Below are 16,963 nucleotides of genomic sequence, written 5' to 3'. Positions count from 1 at the left end.
TTTATTTATAATTGGTCAAATTTGATATACTAAAATATTATAAATATTTATAGTTTTTTATTTATAATTGGTCAAATTTGATATACTAAAATATGACACTGTTCTAGAATTGCTTTTTTTTTGGACCGAGAGAGTATTTACGAAAAATAGGAGTTAATTAACAAATTTATGATAACTTAAATACAATATAATTAGCAAATTTATAAGAACTTGAGAGATTGTTTGGACTATACGAATTTTATGAAATTTATACATAAATTTTATAGAAACAGTTCAATTTTATATTCATAATAAAAACGTAGGAATAAGTAAAAAAGTCCTCTTATTCCAGACAAGATCTAAAAATGCATTTTTGACATTGATATCGTTGGACAAGTTTAGAAAAACCTCATGAATTTTGCTTCATTTTCCCTCTTCTCGATGCCGTCGCCCTAAGCAGGGTGGCTCTCCCGGTCCCGGAGCCCGCCGCTCGTGGGCTCGGCGGTGGAGGGGAGCAGGATTCGTCGCGCTACCGCGCGGATGCGCCTACCAGCGACCCGCCTCGCCTGCTTGGCTCCCACTGAACCCGTGCAAGCCATCTTCCTGCAGTCTCGCTTCCGCCATCGCGTGTGCCTCCTCGTCCTGCGCCCTCCTAACATCGAGCGCCAACCACAACCTCCGGCACAGCTGCCGGAGTGCCGGACCAACGCGCCCAAGAATCCTTACACTAGAGCAGCGCCACAGCAGGTACAAGAAGATTTGCTACTACAATCTAATAATCTTCCTTGTTCCACAATTATTTATTTGCAATTCCTGTTGTATCATTACAGGTTTAATCAAGCCTGTAGGCTATAGCAGGATGAGTAAATCATCCGAGAGTTCTGTTTTATTTCATATAACGTTATCAACGCCATCCATTTCTCTTGCTCCTTGGTGGTTGTCCGATGAGTTCCCGTCTGGGTCGTCAGTGTCCTTCAGGCAGCCTGCCAGGTATGGTTGCTCTTTTTGTCATCTGTTTTCAGATTCTTTCTCAACCGTACAGAACTTTGGCTCCTACTGTCAAAAGATGCATACTAAGAGGAATTTGGTGTGTAGTTGTATGGAACAGAATGCTGAATGCATGCCACAGCTTATAAAATAAAGCTTGCCATTCTATTCTTTTAAAATTTGGTCCCATGTGACCTTTTTTGTTCAGGATATAATTGCTCCAGTTTCGTGCAAATCGTGCACCTTGTGTTTCTGTTCTTTCACATGAACCACATGCTAACTTTTGATTCTGCCGTTTGAGTAGTGTACGCGTATAGTGCTACAACCACTTTCATGTCAACTTTCGATCATCGCACACTTTCTGCCCAGAATTAAAGCTGATTCTACCTTTACCTCTTCCAATATGTTCCTTCAAATAACTCAATTTAGCTCTCTTGACCAAGCTTTGCTTTCGCATGTTTACTGAACGCTACCAATCACCTTTACCATTTTCACAATTATCTGTAGTTTATTTATACCGAAGATCCAAATTCTGGCGTTTTGTGTATATAAATTTTAGAGTTAAATGCATCTGAGGTCCATTAACTTATGAGAAAGTTTCGGTTAGGTCCATCAACTTCGAAAGTGACTTTTTGGGTCTATAAACTTTGTACGCCGTATCACCTAGGTCCATTCATCTCCACGTTAGCTTCTCGTGTTGACATGGCATGATGCCGTGGCCATGCAGGCCAGCGGACGCGCGAGCAGAAGCCGGTGGACTGCGCCACGCTATCCCACTTTGGAAGCTTGTATCTCTCCAACCAGGTCGAATTAGACTTTGACACTTTAAGCAAAGTTGGAGATCTCGCGTAGCTCTACAACATTTGTTACTCCCTCTTGTGCCAAAACTAAACGGATTCGGAGTTAAGAGGGGACAAAGATTGATGTTTTCTGTGTATTTTTGCGGTAGTATTGCATGAATACAGAGCGCGGCCTCAGGGACGACGGCGGCTGCGGCTGCGACCTGCTGCTGCTGGTCCTGCTCCTATCGTCTGTACCCCGAGGAGTTCCTGCCGCTGGCGACCACCCACTCGCCGGGCTTCCTCGGCCTCCACATGGTCAAGGACGGCTTCTGGAGCCGGTCCGGATTCGGCCGTGTGGGGGTATTAACCCCCATACCCTTACGGCTAAGCTTGGGCCGGCCCGTATCGATGGGTCCGGTCCATCTGAAAGACGACGTGCGGCCCGACCAACCTGGTTGGAGTCCCGTGCAAGGAGTCAAGGCGGATTTGGCGATCAAGCAGGATCCTGATCGGTTAAAATAGAAATCCTTATCCGACCACATATGGCAATTGTAACTGACTAGGATTAGTTTCCAGATCTGTAACCCTGCCCCCGGACTATATAAGGCGGGCAGGGGATCCCTCTAAAAACCATCTCTCATTGACATACAGCAATACAAATCAGACGTAGGACGTAGGTATTACGCCTTCTTGGCGGCCGAACCTGGATAAAACCTCGTGTCCGTCTTGCGTCACCGTCTTGTTTGTGGCTTGCGCATCTGTCTGCCGACAATCAACTACCTTGGGCATACCCCTAGGTAGACTGCCGACCATATTTTATCGACAGTGGCGCGCTAGGTAGGGGGTGTGCGTACTGCTCTCCAAGCAAACAAGATGGTCATCTCCTCTGGCTCCATGGCTACGCCGAGCGACCTCACGTTCACCGTCGGGCAGATCACATGGACCACCGGCTCCGACGACTTCGTCGCCATGACCACGGAGAAGGCGTGGATTCAGTCTGCGCCGACCACTACTTCCCCTGCATCGGCTACGGCTCCGACCACGACGGATACGGCTCCGACCACGGTACATCTGGCTCCGACCACGCCTACATCGTCTTCGGCCACGCCGATAACCCGTCATCCGCTTCCCCGCTACAAAGGGAAGCAGATCGACAACACCGACCTGCTCGATTCCATCGATCGGGTCGGCATCAAACTCGCTGAAACCCTAGCTCTGGTAAGTACGATTCAAAGTCAACCTAATGAGCAGGTAACCGCTTCCCACAACAGATCTACCCGGCCAGCTCGGGCCAGTCGTCCTACACGACTTGGTACAGATCTCGTGGTCATATCTACTCCTGAGGGGCGCTCCGCTCGTCGCCGTCCAGTCTTCGCGACGGGTCTTCAACTCTCTGAGTACGAAGCCCTGACGGAGAGACACCAGGCCCAGCCCTACGGCCTACGAAACGCTGCCTCCAGCTATGCGTATAACTTACAACGCCGCTTGGATCTATGTCCTATACACTGATCTCAGCCGAAGCCACACAACTTCGTCAACATGGTCCGAATTGAAGATTATCAAGAAGGATCCGTCCACACAGTCCGAGAGGGCGACTCCAGCTCCTCGTCTGGCATCGCATCTAATGCATCTGTCCACACCGAGCTTCAGCATCACGTAGATGAAGGCGTCAAATATGACCTGGATCTCCCAGACCACGCCCCGGGTTTCCCCCAATTTCGGTCTTTCCCGCCAAGACGAGGGGATTTGATCCATGTTGTCAGCAATGACGAGCCGCCAGCAGTTGGCGAAACAGAACAAGAAAGAACTGCTCGCGAAGCACGCAATATTGACCGGTTTAATCGCCGACAGATCGAAGCTAAAGCAGACCAGGAGGCACGACGCATAAGGGTCCAGCCACGTGACCTCAACAATGCTTTCGACAGGGTGGGGGACAAACAAGTCTTCAAGACTCCAAGCGCCAACGTAGCCGTCGCCATGGCGATCATACAGCGGCTACCCAACACTCCCGAGACCTAGGCAGTTCGCGACGACATACAAGCTTATCTGACGGCTGCTATGGCTCAAACCGTAGAGATGATGAATCAAGCCCGGGCTCCATCCATTTCAGTCGAATCAAGCCACAGCCGCCAATACTCAAGTCGCTCACAGCCACTCAACCAACGTGGCTCGCACAACAACGACCCATCAGACAACCGTCAAGACGGAAACGGTGGTGGTCGGGACGACAACCGCCGCCTGGAGGATAACCGCCACGACATTCGAGATGACAACCGCCGAAAAAACCGCGACAATCGCCGTGATAACCACGGTCGCAGGGCTAATCCAGATGGCAATCGAGATCGCCGCGATGGCAATAACGATCTCCGCCATTACCTCGGTGGACGTGACCTGCGCGCTCGCATCAACCAGAGAGCCAACGATCGTGCATCCCATGAAAGCTATCGTCGTATGGAATATGACATTGCCCACGGCCCGCCGGGTCTGAAGCAGTTTACTCCACACCTTCGCCAAGTCATATGGCCCAAGAATTTCAAGCTCGAGAAACTTCAGAAGTACGACGGCAAGGAAAACCCCCAATTATGGGTCATGCTCTACGAAACTGCATGCCGATCAGCCATGGCTGACGAGCACGTCATGTCTAACTACTTCCCAGTCGCTGTTGGTCATGCAGGTCACCAATGGCTGGTTAGCTTGCCGGCGAACTATTTTGATTCTTGGCAGGAGCTTAAGCAGGCCTTCATCGACAATTTTATCGCTACTTGTGAACAACCAGGCAACAAGTACGATCTGCAACGGATCTGAGATCAGAAAGACAAACCACTGCGCGAGTGCATTCGGCGTTTCTCAGAGATGCGCATCAAGGTCTCATCAATCTCCGACAACGAGGCAATCGAGGCTTTCGTCACTGGCCTCCGCTTCCACGACGCCCTAAGAGACAAGCTCCTCTGGAAGAGACCTGAATCAGTCACATCGCTCTTGGCCACCGCTAAGAAATATGCGGACGCCGACGATGCTAAAAAGATAATTGTTGAAGAAGCAGCAAGGGTTCCACGCTTCGACCACCCTCCGCACCGCGACGATTATCGCGGCAATCGTGGTCGGAACGACAATTTTGACCGCCGCAACCAGCGCAATGACTCCCGCGACCACCGTGACCAACGTAATCAGCGGCGCAACCGCCGTGACGATTACAGGAGCAAGCGTGCTTGGGAAGATGACGGCGAGGTCAATACCGTGAAAAAGGGCGGCGGGCGTCGTAACTACGAAGACGACTATGCCAAAGCATTGAAGGGGCCCTGCCAGCTCCATCCTAAGTCGAACCATACCATGGAGAATTGTCGCGTCCTCAAGACTATCTACACGCGTCAATAGGTTCCAGATACGTCTGACAAGCCTAACGACGCAGGGGAACAGCGCAACGAGGATAACGACGACGACGATGTAGACCCTCGTCATAAATACGTCAAGCCAACTGATCGTGTGCACACCATCATCGGCGGCAAGGTGTCCATTGAGACCAAACGAGAACGCAAGCTGCTCGCCCGCGCTTGCTTGAACGTGGCAAACACCGACAACCTTCTCACCGATCCGCGGCTCCCTCCGTGGTCTCACCGTGAAATCTACTTCAGCAGGAAGGACCAATGGGCCGCCATACCTAAGCCAGGGTGTTTTTCCCTGGTCCTCGATCCTTGTATCAACAAGGTTCAGTTCGACAGGATACTTATCGACGGCGGCAGCTCCATCGATATACCGTTCAAGAACAGTCTGCCCGCCCTAAAAATAGCCTAGGCGGACCTGAAGCCGTACGAGGCACAGTTCTGGGGTGTTCTCCCCGGACAGAGCTCTACACCTCTCGGGCAGATCACGCTACCTGTGCAATTTGGGACTCCGGACCACTTCCGCACTGACTACGTCAACTTCGTGGTCGCTGACTTCGACGGCACCTATCATGCTATTCTTGGTCGACCGTCGCTCACCAAGTTCATGGCCATACCTCATTACAGGTATCTGGTGCTCAAAATGCCTACCGAGAAAGGAGTTCTAACCCTCAGGGGCAACGTATACACAGCTTATACCTGCGAGGACGACAGCTTCAAAATAGCAGAGGCCCACGACCTCTCTATTCGCATGGCTGAGACCATGCTCGACGCTAAAAAGACCTTAGCCGACCACCTGGAGATCCCAGACCTCAAGACTCCACGCAAGAACATCAAGTCAAAAGAGCACAAGGTGATCCAGCTGGTCGACGGCGACTCCAGCAAAACGGCCCTTATCGGGGCCAACCTGGATCCCAAATAGGAAGACGCGCTCGTCGGGTTCTTGAGGAGCAACGTGGATGTATTCGCATGGAAACCTACCGACATGCCTGGTGTACCTCGGAACTTGATCGAGCACTCCTTAAATGTCAACAGCAAGGCCAAACCTATCAAGCAGAAGCTACGACGGTTCGCTCGCGACAAAAAGGAGGCGATTAGGGTAGAAGTGACACGGCTTTTGGCAGCCGGATTTATCAAAGAAGTGTATCATCCGGAATGGTTAGCCAACCCAGTTCTTGTACGCAAAAAGAATAATGAATGGAGAATGTGCGTTGATTACACTGATCTCAACAAACACTGCCCTAAGGACCCCTTCGGCTTACCTTGCATAGACGAGGTCGTAGATTCAACCGCCGGTTGTGAGCTCCTTTCCTTTCTCGATTGCTACTCTGGTTATCACCAGATCGCTCTCAAAAAGGACGATCAGATCAAGACGTCTTTCATCACGCCTTTCGGCGCCTACTGCTACACGACTATGTCGTTCGGGCTCAAGAACACCGGGGCTACATACCAACGCGCCATTCAGGCCTGCCTCGCAGACGAGATAAAAGATGACCTAGTAGAGGCCTATGTGGATGATGTAGTTGTCAAAACCAAGGAAGCACATACCCTTGTTGACAACCTAAAACGTACCTTCACGGCCCTCAATACATTCCAATGGAAGTTAAACCCAAAGAAGTGCATCTTTGGTGTTCTTTCTGGTATATTGCTAGGCAACGTCGTCAGTTACGACGGCATACGCCCTAATCCGGAGAAAGTCAAAGCTGTCTTAGACATGAAGCCCCCCAAAAAGGTGAAGGATGTCCAGAAGCTTACCGGATGTATGGCTGCTCTAAGCCGTTTCATATCAAGATTAGGAGAAAAAGGACTACAATTCTTCAAGCTGCTCAAAGCATCCGAGAAGTTCGAGTGGTCGGAGGAAGCAGACGCTGCCTCCACGCAGCTGAAACAATACCTCACGTCACCTCCAGTCCTTACTGCTCCCAGAGAAGACGAAACTCTCCTACTTTACATTGCGGCAACCAATCGGGTGGTCTCCACTACCATGGTGGTCGAGCGCGAAGAGCCGGGCCACGCCTATAAGGTACAATGGCCAATTTATTTCATCAGTGAGGTACTCAACGAATCTAAGACCAGGTAGCCACAGATTCAGAAATTGCTCTACGCCATATTGATAACATCCCGAAAGTTGAGACATTACTTTGACGGATATCGTGTGGTGGTCATGACCGAGTACCCTTTGGGGGACATCATTCGCAATAAGGATGCGAACGGGCGCATCGTCAAATGGGCAATGGAGCTATGCCCCTTCTCCTTAGAATTTGCAAGCCGTACTACAATCAAGTCTCAGGCACTCGTCGATTTCATCGTCGAGTGGACAGACTTAAGCACGCCTGCCTCTCCGGGATCCGACGAATATTGGACGATGTACTTTGACGGCTCTCTCAACATTGACGGTGCGGGAGCAGGGGTTCTTTTCATATCACCATCTAAGGAGCAGCTCCGGTACGTCCTTAGGATTTACTTCCCGGCATCTAATAACGCCACCAAATATGAAGCATGCCTGCATGGTTTACGCATTGCAGTTGAGCTTGGTGTTAAACATCTCTATGTCTACGGAGACTCAGCTCTGGTCATCAACCAACTCAAGAAGGACTGGGACACGACCAGCGAAAAAATGGACGCATACTACAAATCGATAAGAAAGCTGGAAGGCAGGTTCTATGGCATCGAGTACATACACGTGGTCCAGGACAAGAACCAAGCAGCGGATGCGCTGTCAAAGTTAGGATCATCCCGAGCCAAAATCCCACATGGCGTATTCGTCCAAGAACTGCTCACGCCTTCTATCGAAGAGGAAGATTCCACGGTCGACAAAGCTCCAGACCAGCAATTGGTGGCTGCGGTTCCGGCACCGAGCACAACCGAGCCGCCTCCGACCACTCATGAGCCAGACTGGAGAACACCTTTCATCAAATACTTAATAGATGGCAGCGGTTATACTAATCGAACAGAAATCGAGCGCCTGATGCGTCGCAGTAAGCAGTATTTGCTTGTCGATGGTAAGTTATGGCGCAAAAACGCAAAGGAGGAAATCTTGATGAAGTGTATAACCCAGGAGGAAGGTGAACATCTCCTGGACCAAATCCACTCTGGCTCCTGCGGCAACCACGCGGCCTCAAGAACACTGGTCGGTAAGGCTTTCCGAGCAGGGTTCTATTGGCCGTCAGCAGTAGCCGACGCAGAGAAGCTAGTTCGCCACTGTGAGGGTTGTCAGTTCTTCGCCAAGAGAATCCACGTACCAGCACATGAGATCTAGACGATTCCAGCCTGTTGGCCCTTCGCATGCTGGGGACTGGATATGACCGGGCCTTTCAAACCGGCTCCTGGGAAATTTACATGCGTTTTCGTGCTGATTGACAAATTTTCTAAGTGGATAGAATACATGCCTCTGGTACAGGCATCCTCAGAGAAGGCTGTCACGTTCCTCGACCAGGTCATCCACCGTTTCGGTGTCCCCAATAGCATCATCACCGATCTGGGTACTCAGTTCACCAGGAACGCTTTTTGGGACTTCTGCGATGAAAGGAGCATAGTAGTAAAATACGTCTCAGTGGCGTACCCTAGAGCTAATGGACAAGTCGAGTGGGCAAATGGCATGATATTGAACGCACTAAAGAAGAGGATGTACAGAGAAAACAACAAAGCTCCCAGAAGATGGCTCAAGGAGTTACCAGCCGTGGTCTGGGGCCTCCGAACTTAGCCTAGTCGTAACACCAGTGTCTCACCATACTTTATGGTTTACGGCGCTGAGGCAGTCCTCCCACCAGATATAGCTTTCAGATCAGCACGGGTAGAGAACTTCGACGAGGGCAAGGTCAATGAAGTACGGGAACTAGAAGTGAACAGCGCAGAAGAGAAAAGGCTCGATTCTTGTGTACGTACGGCCAAATATCTTGCTGTTTTGCGCAGGTACCACAACAAGAACATTAAAGAGCGTTTCTTCGTGGTCGGGGATTTGGTCTTGAAGTGGAAGACGAACCAGGCTGGTGTACACAAACTCGCAACCCCATGGGAGGGACCCTTCATGATCAAGGAAGTCACACGACCAACGTCTTACAGGTTAGCTCACCTGGATGGTACGGACGTACCAAACTCGTGGCACATCGACAAGCTTAGACGTTTCTATGCTTAACTACTGAGATATGTACTCCTCTTGTACTTTCGATTTAATTCAATAAAGCAATTATGATTTCTCTGACCACTCTAATGTGTCACTTCGAGTTTTATGGTTATTCTAACTTAGCCAATAAAAGCCGACCACCACTCCTTCTACAGTTTTCGGAGCAGGCCCTGTCTCCGGTTCCTCCCAATACGTGCATGGGATCCGCTCTCTATGTTACGGGTGATCGGCAGGTCCCCCTTGGTTTAACTTGTCCGCGTCTACGTGTGCACAGGTCACCGGACCTCACACTCTGACCACATGGAAAAACTAGGGCCGCACAAACTTTTCGGGATGATGTGTTGAGCACGATGGTACAACTAAATAGAACATTAAACACGTTCTTACTTAGTTACACCAACATAAAGTATCAAGCTTAAACACGCTTTATACAAAGCAAACAAGCTTATAATAATATACAGTTACGTTATTACAAGCTTGCCTGAAGAGGCTCAAGTTCATAATAACACAACTATGTCCTCCTTCTACAGCTCTAAGCCTATTACATTGGCTGGTCGGGGCGCATGGCACTTACTGCTCGCCGCTTCCGATACCCTACTCGAGTCTCGGGGACTCTTGTGCTAGTCGAGCTAAAGGGGATGGCCCCGCCGGTGCCTGGCTGGTCGAGACCGTAGGCTTCGTTGGTTGGCTTGCAGCTAATGGCATTTCCAGCTGACTTGTCGATGGCATACCCTGTACAGGTGCTGTCCCACCTCCACACAGGTTAATGTCACCAATTATCTTTGACGACAAGTCTAGCTGGGTCGTCCGAAGCTCCTCTGCCTTGTCTGGGTCTACCTCCTTCGGGTACCCAGCCTCCAGGCGCTTGAGATCGATCAGGGGGTAGTGGGCACGCACCATACTTAGTACATGAGCACCCGTGTACTCACCCACCTCCTTCACGAACTCTTGGAACCATCCCCACGCTTGTCTGCATCTCTCGACCAGTCCAAGCTGGGGTGTCCTCGGCTCTTCCTCTATGAGCGCCGGGTCGATAAGGTCGAGGACGGGCACAATGCTAGTTGCCACTTCTTGGCACCGGTTCTTCCACGTGTCCCGCTGCTCGGTGGCCTTGAGGCATCGTGCTTTCCAGTCGTCACGCTCCTTGATCACGACCTCTAGGTGCCTCTTGGCATTGACTTTCAAAACTGAACACAGTACAATACATCAAATGTAATGACACGACAAGGCAAGGTGGGCAACAGAATGAGAAAGGTGATCTAGAATACTTACTTTTTAGCTCCTCCTTCATTTTGATGGTGTGGTCTTGGAGTTGAGACTGGCTGCGTGCCAGTTTCTCGTTGTCCTCCTTCAGGCGACCACACTCTGCGGTCACACGGCTATTTTCCCCTTGGAGGTGGGTCACTTCAGCTTCTAAACCTGCATTACAGTTGTTACTACCAAAAATACAACAACACAAGTCTTGCACTTGCTATGATATGATGAAAATTTACTTGTTTTCTCCCGCTCTTTGTTATTGAGCTGGCCGACCAGGTTTTGGTTCTATGCTTCTCGCTCTGTCCTCTCCTGGTCGGCGGCTTCAAGTTGGCGCCGCAAGCGTTCCACTTCGGCCGCCAGTTCTTTATTTGTCGCCGTGATCCCTTCAATCTGGTCGAAGCACCTCTTTCGGTATTTTGCGGTTTTCATCAAGTCCTGCATACAGACATGCTAAGTCAGGCAGTTCGACTACATAACAGGGTCAAGGAGACAAGCCAAACATACCTGGACTTCTATCACCAGACGCTTGGCCGCCCGTTCGACTCTTAGGGTCTCTTCAACCTCTGGGATTTCTTCATGCATAACCCATTCGTCGTTCCGCCAGCGCGACACATATACATGTTGTCGCCTATCTTGGGGACGGCCTAGGACCTCTTCTACTTCTTCCTCTTCAGCCTCCTGTTCTGGGGGCGGCGCTGGTCTGGAGTCTGCAGACTCCACGACCACCATGGCTTTTCCACGAGCTGTCACGTCGGCATGAGTGCTCTGTGCCACTTCTGGCTGCTACTCCTCGGCTAGATCCGGTTCCCTTGGCGCCAAGGTATCCGCCTTAGCAGGGTCTGTGCTCAGAGCACTTGTACTCTCCTTGGCTGTCTTCTCGACCAGCCGCTCGGGGACTGACGTCTGGTCGTCCGCCTGCTGAGGTCTCGGCGGAGTTCCTACTACAGGCTCCTCCACGGCTGGCTGCTGGGCAGTTTGTCCCACCATTGCTGGTGAAGTTGTGCCACACCCAGCTAGCTGGTCGGGGTTCTCGGTGGACGCCGACCTAATATATCAGAGACAAGTTCAGAAGATAATAGTATCCAATGCAAATTACAAGCTTACATCAAAGATATAGATACTTACAGCTTCGATTTGCGGAATGATGTGGCGAAGGAGCATCTCCTCGACCGCCCCTGCTCCGCGTGCTCGACAGGTTCCACCGGGACTCTTTCCACCTCCGGTACAGGTGTCGGGGTTTGATGCTCGACGTTTCCCTCGCTTGTCCTCTATGTTGCAGTGGTTGGTGATGCGACCACTGCTGGCACAGAGGAGCCACCCTACTCCGTCGACCCCATCTGTCTTCTCCTCTTTCGAGGGATGAGCCGGAAGATGTCCCCATCCTCTGCTTCGTCGTCCGACAGGGGGAAGATGGCTTGGCGTCGTTTGCTGGCAGCCGGACGCTTGCCAGCGGCTCTAGTCGATGCGTCCTCCATAGTCTCGAGTGCCGCCCAGTGGACGTCGTCGGTCCTGGCGCTGGTCTAGGCGGCTGGGCCAGCAGCTTGCGGCCAATCCACACTGGGGGGAGGCGACACGAACACTGCTGCCCGGTCACGACCATTACACTGAGACACAAAGCGGGGACAACAGTCAATTTCTTGTTACAACATGACTCTACAGTTAAAAGGAGGCATCATTTACCTTTGGGGGAGGTCGAGCCAGCTTGAAGGCGTGCTCGATGTCGTTCAGCCTGACATAATTGGGGTCGGCCAGGTTGAATAGCTCCCCAATCCTGGCCTTGATTTCCATCTTGTCGAGCAGCTCTTTCCTGGTCCTTGTCGGATCTGCGCTCCCCTGGTACTCGAAGCCTGGATGAACCCTCTTCTAGCAGGGATGGATCCTTCGGCTGATGAAGTTTCCGACCACACTTGGGCCATCTAGCTTTCCCCACGGGATCATCCCGAGCAGTTCGGCGATTTGCTCTAGGTTCTCGGGCTTCTCTGTCCAGCTATTCTTCTCCGGAATCAGCCCCACGTCACACAGGGTGATGGTGTTCGGCTCTTCACGGATGTAGAACCACTTCTTGTACCACTCATCCAGCGAGGTGTTCCAAGGGCAATGCAAGTATTGTGCTTTCATGCCGTCGCGCAGATTCAGGCAGACACCTCCGGCTATCTTCGAGCCACCGCTCTCTTTCTTCCACAGACAGAACAGGTGGCGAAAGAGGTCAAAATGGGGCTGGAAGCCACCATAAGACTCACAGAGATGGATGAAGGTGGAGACAAGAAGAATTGAGTTGGGATGCAGATTGTAAATCCCAATCTCGTAATACAAGTAGAGACCCTGAAGGAAAGGGTGCACTGGAATCCCGAAACCTCGTTTGAAGAAGTCTTCGAAAACCACAATCTCACCTGGTTGTGGATCGGGGAAGCTTTCTCCTTTCGGCGAATGCCATCCCGCGAGTGCCTTGTTGTGGAGCACTCCCATGGCGACGAGGTCCTCGATGGTCTGCTCATTGCTCCGTGACTTCCACCATTCCTTCGCCATGACTCCGCCTTTCTTCTGGGCGTCTTTCTTCGCCATTAGTCTGTCCTTACTAAGGGGGTGGATGCGATGGCAAAGGGATTGGCGATGATTTTCGGAGGAATAGGGTTTGGCAGGAGGAAGAAGAAGGTTGCGGCGGCGAATGACAATGGGGAACGGTGTGAGTAACTTACCAGATCTACATTATATAAAACAAAGAGCTCCGTCGTTTCGTCCGCCCGAGATTATTGGGAGACGTGCGCACACGCCGCAGACGGTTGTTCACACAACCTCGAGATCTACGCTAATAAACGCGGTCCTTCATTACCAGTGTACGCGCCTATTCGTTGATAGTGTAAGAGGGCCCACACTGACGCACCTCCATACAGGTGCCAAGCGACTGTTTGCCAGAAAAGAGTAAGAAGACAGAATGACGTACTATACCAATTTGCTTTTTTGACCAGGCGTGACAGACTGGACTTGGTAGAGAATGGAGATAAATAAATACAACGAATAAATACATCAATGGCGTTCGCGTTTTCGATGCCTGTTTTTGCGCTCAAGGATGGATCAGACTCTTACAATGCTCTGGGACCGCCCAGACCACTGCCATGCTCTGGGACGCCCAGACCACTGCCATGCTCGAGGACTGCCCAGACCACTGTTGTGCTCGGGGACCGCCCAGACCACTACTGTGCTCGGGGACCGCCCAGACCACTGCCGTGCTCGCGGACTGCCCAGACCACTGCCGTGCTCGCGGACCGCCCAGACCACTGAAGTGCTCGGGGACTGCTCCGACCACTAACGTGCTCGGGGACTGCTCCGACCACTATCGTGTTCGGAGAATCATTCTCCTCGGCTACATGTGATTTGTACTCACATACAGTTGAGAGACATTTATTTAGACCTTGTTACAAGGCTCATACTTCGCCTTCCAGCAAGCTCGGGGACTACATCGGTACGATGCACCTGCCGATGCATTTCGTATCGCCTGTACAACGATTGGATTTTTAAATTCGGTGGAAATTCTTTTTTAGACCCTGGCACCACGTGCCTGCGTCACCTACTACCAGGCTCGGGGACTAAGTAGGCACACTTCACCTTGAGGTGAATGTGTTTTAATCGACCCCTATGCTTTGAATAATTGTAAGGATTACTATCGTGCTCGGGGACTGTCCCGACCACTGCTCGGAGAATCGTTCTCCTTGGCTACATGTGATTTGTACTCACATACAGTTGAGAGACATTTATTTAGACCTTGCTACAAGGCTCATACTTCGCCTTCCAGTAAGCTCGGGGACTACATCGGTACGATGCACCTGCCGGTGCATCTCGTATCGCCTGTATGACGATTGGGTTCTCAACTTAACTAGGAATTCTTTTTAGACCCTGGCACCACGTGCCTACGTCACCTACTACTAGGCTCGGGGACTAAGTGGGCACACTTCACCTTGCGGTGAATGTGCTTGTTTTTCGACCACTATGCCTCTGATGATCAAAGCTGCTACGCTTCAAGACGCACTTACATTTCTTTTTAGAAATACAAGTGGGCACACTTCCTGGGATGGAAATCTTTTTCTTTTTTCTTAAGAGCACCATACATTCTTCGGACAACCTATTTTCTTCGGCGACGACGGTGGTCAAGAGATGTCAAGGACTCGAGCCTTACTTGTCGGAGAAGGTCGAAATGGCGTGTCGCAGCATAACACATGGTGCTCGGGGACTAGCTGTGGGGGTATTAACCCCCATACCCTTACGGCTAAGCTTGGGCCGGCCCGGATCGATGGGTCCGGTCCATCCGAAAGACGACGTGCGGCCCGACCAACCAGGTTGGAGTCCCGTGCAAGGAGTCAAGGCAGATTTGGCGATCAAGCAGGATCCTGGTCGGTTAAAATAGGAATCCTTATCCGGCCATATATGGCAATTGTAACTGACTAGGATTAGTTTCCAGATCTGTAACCCTGCCCCCCGGACTATATAAGGCGGGCAGGAGATCCCTCTAAAAAACATCTCTCATTGACATACAACAATACAAATCAGACACAGGACGTAGGTATTACGCCTTCTTGGCGGCCGAACCTGGATAAAACCTCGTGTCCGTCTTGCGTCACCGTCTTGTTTGTGGCTTGCGCATCTGTCTGCCGATAATCAACTACCTTGGGCATACCCCTAGGTGGACTGCCGACCATATTTCGTCGATAGGCCACGGCGTGGTGATTGGGCTCCTTGACACCGGCATCCTGCCCAGCCACCCGTCCTTCAACGACACCGGGCTGCCGCCGCCGCCCAAGAAGTGGAAGGGCACCTGCCAGTTCAGGTCGATCGCCGCCGGCGGGTGCAGCAACAAGGTCATCGGCGCGTGTGCGTTCGGGAGCGCGGCCATCAACAACACGGCGCCGCCCGTGGACGACGCAGGCCACGTCACGCACACGGCCAGCATGGCGGCGGGCAACTTCGTGCAGAACGTCGATGTGCGCGGCAACGCGCACGGCACAGCATCCGGGATGGCGCCGCACGCGCACCTGGCCATCTACAAGGTGTGCACGCGGAGCCGGTGCTCCATCATGGACATCGTCGCCGGGCTGGACGCCGCCGTCAAGGACAGCGTGGACGTGCTCTCCTTCTCCATCAGCGTCATGGACGGCGCTCAGTTCAACTACGACCTCATCGCCATCGCCACGTTCAAGGCCATGGAGCACGGCATCTTCGTCAGCACCGCGGCCAGCAACGACGGCCCCACCGCGGGATCCATCACCAATGGCGCGCCGTGGATGCTGACGGTCGCGGCGGGCACCATGGACCGCACGATACGCACCACGGTGAGGCTCGGCAACGGGCAGGAGTTCGACGGCGAGTCGCTGTTCCAGCCTCGAAACAACACCGCGGGGCGCCCGCTGCCGCTCTTCTTTCCGGGCCGCAATGGCAATCCGGAGGCCCGCGACTGCAGCACGCTGGTGGAGGCCGAGGTGAGGGGCAAGGTGGTGCTGTGCGAGAGCCGCTCCATCACCGAGCACATCGAGCAGGGGCAGATGGTGTCCGCGTACGGCGGCGTCAGCATGATCCTGATGAACAAGGCGGCGGAGGGGTACACCACCTTCGCCGACGCGCACGTTCTGCCGGCGTCGCACGTGAGCTACGCCGCAGGGTCGAAGATCGCGGCGTACGTCAAGTCGACGCCCAAGCCCACGGCGACCGTCACGTTCCGGGGCACGGTGATGGGCTCTTCCCCGGCGCCGTCCGTGGCCTTCTTCTCATCGCGTGGGCCGAACAAGGCGAGCCCGGGCATCCTGAAGCCGGACATCACCGGTCCCGGCATGAACATCCTGGCGGCATGGGCGCCCAGCGAGATGCACCTGCAGTTCGCGGACGACGTGAGCCTGACCTTGAGTCCGGGACGTCGATGTCGACGCCGCACCTGAGCGGCATCGCGGCCATCATCAAGAGCCTGCACCCGAGCTGGTCCCCTGCGGCGATCAAGTCGGCGATCATGACTTCGTCGAACACGGCGGACCACGCGGGCGTGCCGATCAAGGACGAGCAGTACCGGCGGGCGAGCTTCTACAGCATGGGCGCCGGGTACGTGAACCCGTCCCGCGCCGTCGACCTGGGGCTGGTGTACGACCTCGGCTCCGGCGAGTACGTCGCCTACCTCTGCGGCCTGGGCATCGGGGACGACGGCGTGAAGGAGATAACGGGGCGCCGCATCGCCTGCGCCAAGCTGAAGGCCATCACGTACCCGGCGATGGCGATGTGGACGCGGCAGAGCACAGGAGCGCCGGAGGAAGCTGTTGGAGTTGCGCCGGTGGCTGGCCATGGAGGAGAGGACCAGCTGCAGCAGGTCGCAGCCACAGCCGCCGTCATCCCTGAGGCCGGGCTCTGTATTCATGCAATACTACCGCAAAAATTCACGGAAACATCAATCTTTGTCCCCTCTTAACTCTGAATCCGTTTAG

The 16,963-nt window shown here is 52.7% G+C and overlaps 1 pseudogene; it reads left to right on the top strand.

Moving 5' to 3' along the window:
- The first annotated feature begins 519 nt into the window (after positions 1-519).
- On the top strand, positions 520-16,947 carry LOC136515130 (subtilisin-like protease 4; annotated as a pseudogene).
- The last annotated feature ends 16 nt before the right edge of the window (positions 16,948-16,963 follow it).

The sequence above is a fragment of the Miscanthus floridulus genome, chromosome 17, assembly GCF_019320115.1.
Source record: "Miscanthus floridulus cultivar M001 chromosome 17, ASM1932011v1, whole genome shotgun sequence".
NCBI classification, from domain to species: domain Eukaryota; kingdom Viridiplantae; phylum Streptophyta; class Magnoliopsida; order Poales; family Poaceae; genus Miscanthus; species Miscanthus floridulus.
This window is presented reverse-complemented; position numbering and strand designations above follow the sequence as displayed.